At 28.2% G+C, this 16378-nt stretch overlaps 1 long non-coding RNA gene across 1 annotated transcript in view; it reads right to left on the reverse strand.

Annotated features, from left to right (window-relative positions):
- Positions 1 to 11756, reverse strand: part of LOC111637453 — a 15110-nt gene extending 3354 nt beyond the window's left edge. The window contains exons 1-2 of the long non-coding RNA XR_002758700.1: positions 11622 to 11756; positions 11259 to 11554 (exon numbers count right to left, since the gene is read on the reverse strand). This is a non-coding gene — a long non-coding RNA (uncharacterized LOC111637453). The remainder of the gene's footprint in view (positions 1 to 11258; positions 11555 to 11621) is intronic.
- Positions 11757 to 16378: the final 4622 nt, after the last annotated feature.

Consider the following 16378-nt stretch of genomic DNA (forward strand, 5'->3'; position numbering starts at 1 on the left):
TAGATAAAATTTTAATGTAAAAATCTCTTATTATTTAAATAAATTTTATTACTTAAAAACTTAATTTTAAACATAGACAATTTTTTATAACTTATTAAAATTTTTAACTTTGAACTTAAAAATTTGTAATTATTAAATTATTTTAATTACGATAATTTTCCTAATTAAAAATACTAATTAATCTTAATTTAGGGAAATTTCCCTAATTACACTTTTTAATTAAACAAATGAAGAAAATTAAACATTGTATTTATGAAAATTAGGGGTTTTTTCCCCTCTCCTTTACTTAGCTAAAACATACATGTTTGTAAGTATTAAAAATTGTTTAAATACATAATTAGGGATATTTCCCGATATATACATATTCTATACGTAATTTTCAAACCCGTCATGGTATAAATGATATTTAATCCTGCTATAGAAAGCAAAATAAGTTTTTCTATATGCCTAATTATCCCTAGAATATTTCTAATTATAGTAATTAACAGAAATTTTCTTAATTAATACATTTCTCTTAATTACTAATTGGAAATATTTCCCTAATTTTTATTAAATTTTTATTAAGCTACAATTTTTAATAGTTAGAAAAATTTACTTATTAACAATTTTTTAAAAAATTAACTGAATTTCCCTAATTTCAATGCTAAAGTTTAGAAAATTCTCTTAACTAAAAAATATCAAAATTTCTCTCGTTAGATTAATTACAAAATAATATAAATAGGGAAATTTCCCTAAATTATGAAAAAATATTCTAATATTTTCTGATAATTTTTATCATTTTATTTTATTCTTTAAACGAGAATTTTTAGAACCATCCGCTTAGATCTGGGTTATTTTCATCACTTAATTAACCTTTAAAAAAAGGAACTATTTAATAGTGCTTTTTTAAAGGAAAATTTATAAATTTTTATATTTTATCGGAATTTTATTTTCTAAATTATAGTGAAAGTAATTAAACAGTGGCATATATCTTTTTTAAATTTAAAACTAATTATATTATAAAGATTTTTAAAAAAATACGAAATAATAATTCTAAATATATTTTATGTTTAATTAATTAATTATTTCGTTCTGAAAACTTTAATACAACATTTTTAATTGAGAAAATTTGGCTTTAAAGTTTCTCATTTAATAGTTTAAATATTTTAAATTTCAAAATAAATATTTAGAAAACACTTTTGATTTTTTTATTTTGTAAAAATCTAGAATTTTTTTTAAAAATGTTCTAAAAATTCTTAAATTCAAAGCGTAAATTTTTTAAAAATTCCAAAAAATTTCAAGAATCATTCCTAAAATTGTAGGATTACGTCAATAAATTTTTAGTTTTATTATTATTTGTTTTTTATAAAACAAAATTTAAGATTATTTACACTAAAACCCGTGTAGACCGGAATCGTAGGGTACCAAATATTTTATTTCCGTTTAGGTAAATTTCCGTTTTATTCAGGTTCCGTTTTGAACAGGTTTTTTTTAAAAACTTTATTGAAAATTTTGTAAATATTATCTTCTGAGGTTATTTATTTAAAATTTATAAAGTATATAAATATTTTAAAATAAAAATTTTAATGGAAAAACAATTTATTTAATTATTCAAAAACAAGTCTAGAAAAAATTTTTTAAGCAATGGAATTTTCTAATTATTTATTTACTTAGTTTTAAAAAAATGATAGAAAATTTTAATTGGGAAAAATTCCCTTAAAAATAAGTGTTTTTTTTATAATATAAATTTAAAAATAGTTTTATTTATTTAAAAAACTTTAAGCATACTTTTTGTCCATTAAATGTTTTGTATTTAAACTTTTTTATAAAAGGTAGAAAAAAATTGTGTATTTTGAGCAATAGCATTTATTTATATAAAAAATAAAATAAACAGAATTTCCTAAAAACAAGTTTTTAATTGAGAAAAGTTTCCTGAAAAGTCCATTATGTAATGACTAAAAGGGCTTTCTGAACAATACTAATTCTAAAATTACTTTAAAATTTTCTGGATTTTAAATATCAATAATTTTAGAAGAAATTTCTAATCAAAACTTATAAAAAAAAGTACTTGGCGAAGAATTTTGCATTTCATAATTCAAAAAATTAAATAAAAATTTACTAAATAAAGTTTTTAGCTAGAAAATTCTTTCCTACTTAGTGATTCATAGAAACAAAAGAATTTTTCAATATTAATTCTAAATATTTAAATAATTCTTTTAGATTTTTAAAATAAGTTTATAGAAAAATTATTGATTAAAATACAGTAGTCCCTCGATTTAACTGAGAAAAACGTCTGCCTGAAAGGAAGTAACTGTAGAACCTTTTGTTCATCAATAGAACACGTTTAAAGAGCTTGGGTCAATAAAGCAATCAATGACTAAATTACCTAATGTACTGTACATTATAATCATATTTTTTCCGTAGTTATACATTATAAATACATTTCATAAGGTCATGTACTGCATCTTGTAAGATCCTTATTAATGTTTTTAAAATTCGATTTAACGAACTTACGGCTACAGAGAACGTCCTCTTCCCTCGAACAGTTCGTTAAATCGAGGGTTTACTGTATTTCTAATATAAAACTTTACAAAATACAAAATAATTTTTTACTCTGCAATCTAGAAGACCCCCAAAAATTTTTTTAATCAATTTATGTAAAAACTTACTAATAAAGTTTTTAACTGGTAAATTTCCCTTCAAAATTTCTTAATAATTTTTTTAAATTAAATATTTTTTAGTTTTATTGAATAATAATTCTAAGTTTAAAAAAATTTAGAAAATAAATATATTTAATATTTTAAAGCGATTTTTAAATAAAATATTCCTAAATGAAAATTCTGTATTGGAAAAGGTTATTTAAAAGGGAATAAAAATTCTTTTTAAAAATGCTTAGTTTTATAAATAAATATTCTCATATTTACATAAAAGTTACTCATATAGTGTTCATATTAAAAAATTCTTTTTAAAAATTCAAAAATAAAGTTTTATAAAGGATTTTTAATATAAAACCTTACATACAGAGAAACCTTACGTATATAAAGAATATTTAGTTATTTTTTTCAATTTTTAAAGATTTTATAAAAAATTTTTGAAAGGTTATATAGAGAATATTTAGTTAGAAAAGTTTAGAGCGTTATTTTGAATCTTTTCCGTCTCTTTTTTTTTTAAAATTCTGCACTGCACTTAGGGATGATTAACGTGTCTTTTTTAAAATCATGATAAGGCTTTCATCAATTGATACCCGTATCATGGCTGTTACATTTTTTTAAGAAAGAGAAAAGAGATTAAAGGGATTATTAGAGTAAGACGGAGAGTGGATTATCCTCATTTCCTACAATATATCCTGATCATTTACCTTCTCCGGTTGCTGGTTTGGAGGCAAAAGCCATTTCTATTCTATTCCCTTTTGATGTTACTAACATCTGGATATAAATAATCGAAGTTTACTTTTGCTTATCTCGGAAAATGGAGATAGATGAATGAGTTACTATGGTAACAACTATTACAACAGAGCTGTAAAATATAAATGGTCATTGATTCTCTTAAATGAGGTTTCGCTACTTTGACAATTGTGTATGACAAATCAATTCAGTATTAAAAATAATCACACGCGAATTTCATTAATTTTTATTGATTAATAATCGATATATTTGTTTGGGTGTAACTAGCAAGATCGATGTTTATGGTTAAATCTGTAGATTTATTACGCGGGTGATGAGGAAAGATGAATAGTTGTTGTGTAACTGATGCAAGCGTGTAGTGGATGTGATCTTTTATGAACTGTGCCGCTTGTTTTCTTATACATTCTGCTCACGTATATGAAGGAATATCTGTAAGTAAAATGTAATTTTTCTTCTAATAATTAACGGCATCTCTATAGAAGCCAGAGAAAGCTGAATTAAATTAAATTCACTCGAACATAGTTTCATCTGTAACATAAGGTGGTTATAATTAAACATAAGGTGTTTAGAGCTCTGTGTAGAAAGAATTATTGGACCAAATGCAATAAAATTTGGTATGCCTAATTTCCTTACCATGGGATTTGATTTTACAAATAAAAAGTTTAGTTCAAAATTTACCGATAGGGGAAATTTGGCGCTAATCTCACTGCAATTTCCATATTACGTAAGTCGTGAAATAACTTACGTAATATAGAAAGGTACTTATGGGTTAAGAGGACGCCAGTCGGAAATAGCATTTTTCCGAATAATGCAAATTTTTATTTGTCAAATTTAATACAATTGTTAACCCATAAGTACCTATAGAAATTGTGAGAGAGTTATAACTCACGGAGTCTATAATTACCACTTTAAACTGCAATAAAATCATTACACCCTCTCGCTTGGCTTTTCTATATTGTTTGAATTTCTTTAATATGCAAATTTTAGCGATATTAATGCCAAATTTTCACCTATCGGAAAATTTTGGAACTAAAAATTTCTTTGCGAAATCGAAATATTATGGTCAGGAAAGTATGTACACCAAATTTTATTGCGTTTGTTCCAATAGTTCTTTCTACTCAGAGCTCTAAATATCACCTGCTTAATTATTGACCCGGTATATAAAGCGAACCGAAATAAATCAAAAAAATAAATAAAAAATTTTTAACATAGTTCCGCCTTTTTTATATTTTCAGCCAATCGTTTTAAAGAGAAATTATTTGACTTTAATAGACATTAAAATCTTTTATGCGCTTTATCTTACATCTTACACAAAGTACTGATAATGATCTTTGGAAATTTTAATTAAATTATCCTTAAAATTACTGTATTTTTATCTGATAAAACTTCTATATAATATAAATAGTAAATGTTTAATATACGAGTTAGGACATTTTAATTCAAAATAAGAAAACGAAAATCTAAAATTGATGCGCTATAAGAAAATTATTAATAATAATCATCATCATCATATGAAGGATTCTTAAAATATGTAACGAGTTATTTATTAATTGACGTAGTATATCAGCAATTTACGTCACACAGTGACGATCACATGATCTATTAAATAGTTGTCCGTGCCGAAAAGTGTGAGTATGCAGCATCACTTAACGGGAACGATAACGGAGCGATCGATAAATTCTTTATGCATTCCTTGCCACGTTATTTTCCTGATTTAATGAAATTTTATAGAATTAAAAGAATTTTAAGTTAAGAGATTTTAATTTTAAAATTAGTCATTTTATTCGTGTTAATTTTTTTGCCATTTTCTTGATAACGCTTTTAAAATAATCTACTCTTAAAATATTCGATAATTCGAAAATTGCGTAACTACATCCACAAAATTAATTAAAATGAGTAAACAGGCCGAAATTACTAACCTCCAAATAACGGCCATCTTATCAGAAACTATTGCTAATTCTTTTTAAAACAAAATTAATAAAAATAATCTTTAAACGACGGCCAATTTTTAATGTAATTTTTGCTCTCATCAGCGGCCGTTGTTTACAGGTTTCACTAAAATATAAATCGAATAAAAGTATTAAATATTTGTAATTTAATTTTAAGAGTTTTTCTATAAAAACACTTCGAAGTATAGCAAAATCTTTAATGTTACCAACAATTTTAATCCATTAAACTCCATTGTAATCAACGTTCAACAACGTTTGTAATTATAATTTAAACATTATATGAAGCATTTTTAAAATAAAATTTAATCGAATAGGATACATTCAATTAATTTATCTGCTTCTAGTTATGTCAAAGATTATTTAGGACCGTTGTATGGGGTGATGTAAGAGGAGAAGAGCACTTAAACAAATGTTTTTAAAGTGACAAGCAAACATCCATTTTTACCAAAACGTTTGTTTGTTTAAAATCTTAAGACAAATTCATTCGTTTGTATGCTTACATGTTCCTTCCATAAGAAGCGATATATTTAAATTTTTATTAATAATAAATTCCGATTTTTTAAAAATAGTTAACCTTTTTTCTTACGGCATTACAATTTTTTTCTTTTTCTTCTTCAGCTTCCTCTCCATCACTTTTATGACTTTCATAATCTTCATCTCCTTCCATTGATTACTGAGGTTTAGCAGGAGGCTTTATTAAACATTCGACAGAGAATTTAATGCTTACGTGACGGATTTTAGTAAGTTTTGTTTGCTTACGTGTAAGATAAGAATGCCAAATGAGCCTAAACGTTACGTGTAACAATTGACAGTTTTCGAACTTCTGCTTTGATTACTCCACTCGTGCAACTGGATAATTTCTCAATTATTTCGGTTTTAATTTCATTTAATTCAATAACATTTTAGCAGATTTTTATTAAAAATTTTATATATTTTTTTTCTTTATTAATAGATGATTTATCAATCTGAAATTGTTAGAATTATTTGTATGTTGATTTTTCTAAGTAGAATAACGTTTTTTATCTCATTAGTTTGTTTATGCGGGTTTTATTAAATATATATATATAGCTACTTACTAATCAATATACATGTATAACTAATGATATGAGGCATAAGTAGTTTACGTTTTTGCCTAAGAATCGCGGTACTAAGAGCTTCAGACAGGCCATAATACAGTCGAACCTGTAATAGCGACCGCTTCTAAACAAAGGCCATTTTTTCACGAATTTTTTTTGAAGAAAAATGCATACAATGTAACCTCCAAACTACGACCATTTTTTATATTCCTGTCAGTGGCGGTTGTTCAGATCTTTGTATATGCTTGTCGATGATTCAGTATTAGGAGTCCACTTCCAGAGCTTATAAAATATCAAGAATCGGCTATACATCAAATAAAATTATATAAAAAGGAATTTCGAATTATCTAAAACTGCCATAAGATAAAAAATATCACATGATAAAATAAGCAATTTTGGCAAATTATAGTAAAAGCACCCTCCCCCTTTTTATAATGAAAAAATTGGGGCGATGACTTACAAATTTCCTAAATTCAATGAAAAATAAGTTTGATACACATCTAATCTTTCTTAAAACTAATTTTTAATAACAACTTAGAATATAGAGTAAAAAACAGCGCTTAAATAGCTTGACAATTTATCATTTAATTATATTTATCTGATTATCCTCCCTAACTTCAATCCTTTATAAATGTTAAAGTATGTTTCGCATATTTTTGTAATTTTTTTTTACTTGCAATATGGAAGATTTAAAAGAAATTCCATCAAACAGATTAAAATTTCAGTCTAGTAGAAAAAAAATGAAAATAAAAAACTGCATTCATTATCAAAGCGTTAATTAATCACTCTACGCCATTCACCCTGCTTCGTTAATTGCGAATCAATTGTTGTTGTGAAAAATCTCTTTATCTTTCAACTTTCACTCAATTTTTCTTTTTTTATTTCTCTTTAATTTATTTATTTGCTTATTTATTTTTATTGACAATTTAATTCCATAAACATTAGAAATGAAGCGAATTGATACACTTTCTTTAATTAACAAATTAATTATTATTAAGACTTTCAATAATTAAATTNTTCATAATTAATATAACTTATCAAGAGAAAGACAACAACTAAAGCTCCTTACTGACATAAACTATTCATATAAATAGTTTATGCTATATATAAGCTCCAGATAACTATAAAATAAAATTTTTATGTTACTAGAAAATGTAGAAATCTAATTATTGTAATACATACTCAAAAATTAAATAAATTTTATATAATGCGTTTTACTATTTTGTAAGGAAAAAAAAAAGAAATAAGATGCCTCTGAGTATCCAGATCAAATAACAGAAGTTTTTACAAAAATCTATAGATGAAAAGGAACTGAAAAATATATAACAAAAATGGTGTATATATATATATATATATATAAATTTCTATTTATATTCAAAGATTGAAAAAGGAAACGAAAGTTAATGGCAACCTCTAAATAGCGGCGAGTTTTATGTTCTCGTCAATGGTCGTTGTTTGCAGATTTAAATGTATTTTGAACATGTTGAGTTCTATTTATAAGCACTATATGAATTATTATTAAAGTATTTGCGGCATTAAAATAAACTGTAATATTAAAAAAATATTTATTTTTCCTCGCAATATTTTTCATAAAATCATAACACGAAATGGAAAATTATTAAGATTTTCTTCAGGCGCAACGGACTAAAGCATTTTAAAATAATCTAATAAAGAATTATATATGATAATATAATTAAATGCCTAACAAATTAAATAAAGTCTAAACATTTAAAAAATATTTTTTCCTCTATAAATTTTAAACAAATAAAAAAGGAAAATAAATGGATGCGAATGTTTCCTTTCTACTCCTAGCTAAATAAAATTTCGTGTTTAAATATTTATTACCAAAATAAAACAAAATAAAACTTAAAGTGATTGAACATGACTTTTAAAGCGACATTTAAAATTTAATTTAGAAATTTTATTTTTGTTTTGAAACTCCTTTAAAAGAGAAAACATGGGAATGAGATTTTCTTAGTGTAAAGTAACAAACAAACGTATTAATCAGTTGAATTTTGTTAGTAAAAGAATAAAAAAAGAGAGAAAATAATAAAAATCGTTTCACATCTCAAAACATGAAGTCGAGTTTTCTTTATCGATCCAGCGGTTATGAGCCATTTCTGGTCGAGAATTTATCTCACAAGAACAGGTAATCTTTACCATTCTCGTTCTCAACGAATTTGTTCACAGTCACGACCCTGGATATCTTCTTACTTACCTCTACGATTGTCTGATAAAAGACAGGATCATTTTTCACATATCGATGAATAGTAAAAGTCAAGAAACTTGTCTCTTTGCATTGTAGTTGAACAAGAAAATTTATGTCAAAAATTGTAAAGAAACTTCATATTGTAACTTAAAGTCACGACTGTAAGATGAATAGGAATTCTCTCGAACTAAACTAAATAAAAAACAAATAGGCAACGTTGTCGACTCAAACCTCTAACTAACGGAAACAAAAAAATGGCCGTTGTTCGGAGGTTATTTTGTATACAATTAAAAGACGTTCCTGAATGGATGATCTCCATAAATTACGTCACTCTATTTTTAAACTTTTCAATTACTCGGGGTGATAGTTGAAAAGAATAAAGCCCGTAACGCCATTGCACATGCTCATCCCAAAATTACGTAACGCATATTCTCGATCGACGTCTTTAATTGTACTAATGAATTATACATAGCATAGAGTATCGAAAGTTATATTATTTTATTAATTATATATATAAAGTACAAAGCATTTACAAACAGTATGGCTCTCTAAGCAACAATTCAGAAACATAACGGAATCAGTCTGTTACACAAGAGATGAGACTAGCATTATGTAATGTTTTTGTAAACATACCATCCTTCTAATGAATCGTAGCCATTACCTGCATATCCACTGAGTTATGCAATTTATGGACAGGCACAAAAATGGTCGCCGTTTGGAGGTGACCGTTATTAGAAATTCTGAAGGACTTAATTATAAGTATTTTAACTTCAGCCTAATTATACTTTTATAATTTAATTTTATTAATTGATAAACAATTCTTATAAAGGGTAATTTTGGTCTAAGCATACTTAAATACAATATAACCCTTATATGAACTTTATAGCTTAATTTGAGGTCTATATTTCATTTTTTTAATGATAAATTAATATTGCCCCTAAATTTTGTTTGAAAAAACTGAAGTTAAACCCTAAACAAATATGAAATGTGAATTAATTATATAATCTTAATATACTGTAAGTATATATAGGATTAATTTGTTTCTATATAATCCATATTTAAGCCTATTTGTAGGAGTTTGATATGAAATTTAAGTGTAAGAGAGATTTAGACAGCTTCAGCTAACTTGACTGTAGCATTGACAAATTAATTGATGCTGAGTTTGTTTAATGAAAGATTAAAAAACATTTTTTGTGGCCTAATTCAGTAAATTTAATGTTTATATAACTAAATATAATGTTTATATTGTGTACATAAAAGAATTATTAAATTATAAGAGGATATTATGCATCTGAAAACTGAAATGTCTACTTTATTACAAGAGCACGAATAGAATTTTAGTAAAGGTTACTTTTAGGCAATTTACATAAAACAAATACGCAAAGAATTTACCTAAAAATAACTTCTACTAAAAAGTTATGCACTTTACTTTTCTTTACAAACTTTTACAAGTTAAATAAATGTATTCATTCAATTACGAATTAAGTTCGAATTAGAAGCGATTTATTAATTAATTTAATTAATTGAATTAAATTTGATTAGAAATTTTGAATAATTTTCAATGGAAAACACGCCACAGTTAACACAGACGATAGAAAAACATTCTTTTCTAATGTAAAGACCATTCTCTAACGACTCCATTCAACTTAAAATCTTGAATTTCATCAATAATTAATGTGATAAATTAATTTTTAACGAATAAACTAAATAATCGAGCAATTTGTAAGAAGCATTATGAAAATCGGATTTCGTGTATTTTATCATTTATTATTCGTTACGATTACATTAAAAGCATCGAATAATGAAGATTAACGTTTTCTTTATTAGTTACAAGTCTTATGAGAATTGATCTGCAGTAATGTTCTGGTCACTGCACTTTTCGCAAGGAGAAGGGTAATGGGATTTGGTCAACAATCGCTTGGAAACAATCATAACTTAGGAGAAGGATTAAGTACTTGAATCTCCCATCTTTATCACCGTGCAGTAAACGGATGAAGTTCTTATATTGCTTTTAGTGTTCGTCAGTTTATTTTCGACCTTATAAGTAGTGTTATGAACGAAAAAGTAAATAAAAGTTGATTAATATCGAAGCCACGTATTTCCTGCTATATTTCAAAACCCTCTGGCATAATTGAAGTTTTCGTATCATCATTATACTCTACTGCCTACTTCCATTATCGTTGTAAACTTCTATTCATCCTGTCATTCTGCTAACAAAAATGACTGAAGCTTGTGTAAAATATGGACGAAATCTTTAAAAGGAATTTATAAATTTAATATTTATAAACGTAGTACTACTGTAGGATGAGTTACGAAAGAGTTTTAAGTCAAAAATTATAATTCCGTGGAGAACTTAATGTCCTACTGTAAGAAAATTTAATCTCGAAAATAATGATATAATAATCCTGCAAGATAAGAGACAAACAGTCCTCTGTGATGAATGTTTTATATCAAGAATAAATAATTTTCTAAACAATGATTATTGTCAGAGAAATAACAATTGAAGATTTTAAGTCTATTTTTTCCTGCTTGCAACCCAATCGTCATTAAGATAACATACACCAATAGACATTTCTTAAATCCATCGAATGTTTTATCTTAAAAATTAGATGAATAAAAATTAATTTAAAAAATTACTTACCATTATGACATGGTAAAGATATCACCTTGCCATCAGGAAAAATAGAGTCGAATCGACTCAGACCTCAATGTATTGTAGATAATTCGGATCGGAACATCGCTCTTCCTTCTTTCATACATGTTAATTGACCTGAAATCTCAAGACCTCGAAGATTTTCGATAATGAGAATAATTGAACCTTTAATACGCTGAATATATTATGCTACATTGTATTGTATAAATTGTGCTGTACTAATTATGGTGAAACCTCTCATCAACGAATCAAATCGTAAATATATCGCTAGAGGTATTTGTACTCTAATAAGAGAAACATTACTTAATATTGTTAATTATATCGATTTTAAAGATTATTGTATGAACTTACGAGCTTTTCTGGACAAAATTATGATATTAGTCTAAAATAATTATTGTGTAATTTCGTGCATAATTTTTAATAAAAGTTGAATCAAATCGAGCAATAATGCTGACGCAATTTTGAAAAATCACTCTTGAAATGACGAAAAATAAATTACGACGCAGAGTATGAATCGATCCAAGAAATAACAATCAATACGAGAATGTCGAATTAATAATAAAAATAACACTAGTAACTATTTATTATTATTATTAATAAAATAAAAATTATAAAGATTTATAAATCGCTCGAAAATACGAAAAAAATATTTTTTTTATTACTTAATTCAATAAAAATGATTTACATATTGCCTTATATAACACGTCATTCTGCAGCGAGTGGAAAAATCGTTGGAAACTTTGCTCCGTTACGGCCAGAATAGTTTTGGAAATTTGTCAACAACTAACAACACTTTGATTAATTAAATAAAATTTTAATTTTATAAAAAGATGTGTTTTATTTATTTTTTTATAGAAAACAAATAAAATACATCCTACGAATAGTTTTATTTAACGAACAGTTTAATTAGGCCTACATATTTATACTTTAAAGATTAAAATAATAAATAATTTTGTATGTTTTTAAGCATGTTAAATAAATATTTTACTTTGTTGGTTTAAAACAACATTACTTGTAAAATCTCTTTATCTGGACTTGAGAGATAGAAATGAGGGCTACTAGTCACAAATATAAGGCCCCAACTTTCCTGAAAGCCATAAAAATAGATTATTTTAAAATCAATTTCACTTTCTGGCTATAATGTACTTGTATACATAACAAGCTAAAGTATCGGAACCGTGTCATTTTTGACCCTCCTAGTTTTTTAGCAAATCTCCACGTTGAGACCCCTGAACCCAAAAAGTAAAAAAAAAAGAAAATAATAATACAGTAGAGCCTCGAAAACTCGGCCTAATGTGGACCGAAGGGTGGCCGAGTTTGTGAAAATGCCGGGTTATCGGGAATGGGGTTAAAAAAGGATAAGTATGCGTGTTTCCTCAGAAAATATTGTACTGTACTTGTGTATTATTTACTTGAGAATACAACAGAGAATAAACTGCCCAAATACCCTTAAACAAAGGAAAAGTACAATACGTCCTTTATGAAGGCATAGAGCCTTTACTACATGAAAATGAAAATTAATGAATACACTGTGTACAGTAATTTACCTGATAAGACAGACCTTAGAAAAATACTTTATGAGGCATAAAGCTGTCTATAATGAAAATTAATTAACTAAGGATTTTTTTGCCATGCCAGGTTGTGGCCGAGTTATCCGGAGTGCCGAGTTATCGAGTGCCGAGTTTTCGAGGCTCTACTGTAATAATAATAATAATAATAAAGAAAAAAAGGAAAAATTTCGTGAATATGTACGTGCGTATGTGTGTGTGGCCTATCTCGTTTAATATCTCGGGATGGGGTATAAAGTAAGAAGTTAAAATTTGGCAAGGCAGCTTGTGTATAACCTGCTCTTTGATGTGATGAGCAGGCATGCGTGCTTTCTAGCCCTGTGAGCTATGTCAGCGGTAGCGTTGCTACCGACAGGGTATGATTGGAGTGCATTTCTGCAATCACAGTAAATATACAACGTAATAATTCAACATATTAAAGGCTCAATTCTTCCCATTATAGGAAAACTTCGAGGTCTTGAGATTTGAGGTCGATTAACATGTATGAAAGAGAGAAGAGCGTTGTTCTGATCCGAATTATCTAGATACATTGAGGTCTGAGTCCGATTCGGACTCCATCATTCCTGAGAAGATACTTCACCGTGATCTGGATTCGTCATAATGATAAGATATTTTTTAAATTAATTTTTATTCATCTGATTCTTAAGATGATTTTAAAAATATCTATTGGCGTATGTTATTTTAATGACGATTGGGTTGCAAGCAGGAAAATGACCCTATCTTCTGACAAGTCAGAGGATAGGGGCCAGAGTAAGGCGTAATTACTGGTCCTCCAGGTTTTAAGTTTTAACGAGATAAAATTTTGACATGGTGGGAGCATAAGAAAAGAAAGGTAGTATATGAAGTAATGGTGCTCCCAATCTTGAGAGTTGTCCCCCACCAACCAGGAAAGAACAGGACCGGAATAGGCTAATGAGAAAAAGAAACCGGAAGTGTGAATGTCGATTGGATGTGTTGAATATAAGAGGAGCGAGAGATAAAGTGCATGAATTAATAAAGGAAATGATTAAAAATAAATTAGATGTTCTTTGCATGAGTGAGACGAGAGTGAAAGGTAAGGAATGCACGGTTGTGAATGGGAAGTGCTAATTTGGTCTGGTATGCAAGAGGCAGTGAGAAAATGCCAAAATAGATGTTTTAGTGAATGAACATATAAAAGAGTACATGAAGGAGTATAAGTAAATAAACGAAAGAATGATATAAGTGCGCTTCAAAGTTAATATGCAGAGAGTGATTGTTGTCATTTGTATGCTCCACTGGTTACTGCTGTGGATGCTGAAAAGGATGAGTTTTGGGAAAAGTTTACATGTCTTAGATGTGTGTGACCATCCAAGACATGGCAAATATTATGTGATTATGGAATGAGAGGTTAAACTACTTAGAGGTGTGAGAGCAATGTATGAAAACAGCAAAGCATGTATGCGTGTCAATGGCAGCATCTGAGTGGTTCAGGTAAGGTCTGAGGGTGTAAGACAAGGGTGTGTTATGTCCCCATGGTTGTTTAATGTTCTTGTAAATGCATGAATGAAAAGATCAAGAGTGCCTGAGTGTGGAATGAGAATTGGAAATGAACGAGTCTGTCATTTGTTGTTTGTAGATGACACTGCGTTATTAGCGGAAAGCAAGAAACAGCTTAGACACTTGTGTCTAATCTCGAAGAAGTGTCTGAGGAATAAATTTGTGCTGCGAATAAATGTGAAAAAAACTAAAGCGATTGTGTTTGAAGGCAAAACTGAGCAGACTGATTGCATAATGGAGCTGGATGGTGAACAACTGAAACAAGTGAATAAGTTTGTATATTTGGGAATCATAGAAGATAGGAATGGAAGAATAGACGGTGAAATCTTCATAAGAGTAAATGCTGGAGCACAGGTAGTGGGTGCAATGAGCAGATTTGCAAAGAGTAAAAAGGATGTCCAAAGAGTTACGAATAGCTATGTATAGGAGTATTGTGATTTCCGTGCTCACCTATAATAGCGAAAGATGGGCATGGCAGAAGAGTCACTAGAGTCGCATTACTGTATGTAAGATGACGGATTTGAGAGGAGCGTGCGGCATAACAAGAAGAGACTATGTGAAAAATGAACAAGTGCTGGAAGAATGTGGGTTGAAAGAGAATGTGGTTGAAAAGATGGGAAGTCGGCTCTACGATGATTCGGCCATGCTGAGAGAGTGAAAGGAAAAGAATCGTTGAAGAGAGTATGCATGGGAAAGGTGGATGGGAAGCACAGTAGGGGAAGGCTGAGAAAGTCTTTGTGAAATACGTGAATAAGTATCTGAAAGAACGTAACGTGTTGAGTCAGAAAGAGAATGTGAGGAAGTGTGCTAGAAGAGGCAAGAGTGTGTCTGAAACAAAGGAAGTGTGTCTAGACAAAAAGGTTAAGAGAAAGTTGCTGAATGGATAATTTATAAGATTGGAGTCTATTTTTCCCTGCTGCTCACCCTTTTTGGATTATAAGCGTATATGTATGTATGTATAAGAGGATATGTATGTATGTATGTAGCTTGTGTATAAGGGACATTGATGCTATTAAATTTTGGTTGTTAAAAGCCGAGGGGGGTGGAGAGATAGAGGAGTGTCATGTATCATATTTAGAGAGAGGTCGGACTTTAATAGCAATCAATTATTTACTAGTTATACAAATTTTTTTATAATCATCACTACCCTAATTAAGCCTTTTGCTTTTTTATAATAATTAATAATACGAAAGTTTTATAACAAAATCTCATAAAAATATTTATATTATTAATCATAATAAATAAATGTTATTTTTAAAATAAAATTTCATAATCGCTGGGAAGTTACACAACTCGTTACTGGACTTTTAAAATAGATATTAAATTTATATTTACATTTAAAAATTAAATTTTGGGGCATCTCTAAGTCCTGCAGGCACCCCTTTAATCTGAGGCTGCTTCTGATGTAGATTATGTGTTTGGATTTGGTTCGGATTAATGGGATAAAGCAATACAAGAGCAATTTGTCAAGGGAGATGACTCTCGTGAGGATTTTCTAACGGAATGCATGGGAAAGGTGGATGGGAAGCACAGTAGGGGAAGGCTGAGAAAGTCTTTGTGAAATACGTGAAAGTTGCCCTAATTTGAAATGTTTGACATATGAAAAATCTTCACAAAGGTAGCTCGTCGGTGCGAACTAGCGATCAACTATCAGTGTTCAATGATTTTATCTAGAAATGGGTGAATACTATCTGCGAAGAATTGAATATCCCGTTGATAGATAGAAATTCGAATATTACGATTACCTTTAATATCTCTCCATTGGTATACCTAGATAGATCTATGGCGAGATATTAAAGCCAAGTCTATACCACCATTCAGCCAGGGTTACCATACCCTAGATATAGTCAACCGTCTCCAAAGTGTCTGCAAAACGTCCCCAAATAACGAAATTTTATCAAAAAATAATATCCCCACAATAATATATTACAGATATATCAATATTACAGATGCAAGTTTAATATTTCCAGTACTCGTAACTTTTTATTGAAATGTGAGGGACGAACAGACCCTCAATAAAGT

This window comes from Centruroides sculpturatus, unplaced genomic scaffold (assembly GCF_000671375.1).
Source record: "Centruroides sculpturatus isolate CEXI.00-Female unplaced genomic scaffold, Cexi_2.0 scaffold1033, whole genome shotgun sequence".
NCBI classification, from domain to species: Eukaryota; Metazoa; Arthropoda; class Arachnida; order Scorpiones; family Buthidae; genus Centruroides; species Centruroides sculpturatus.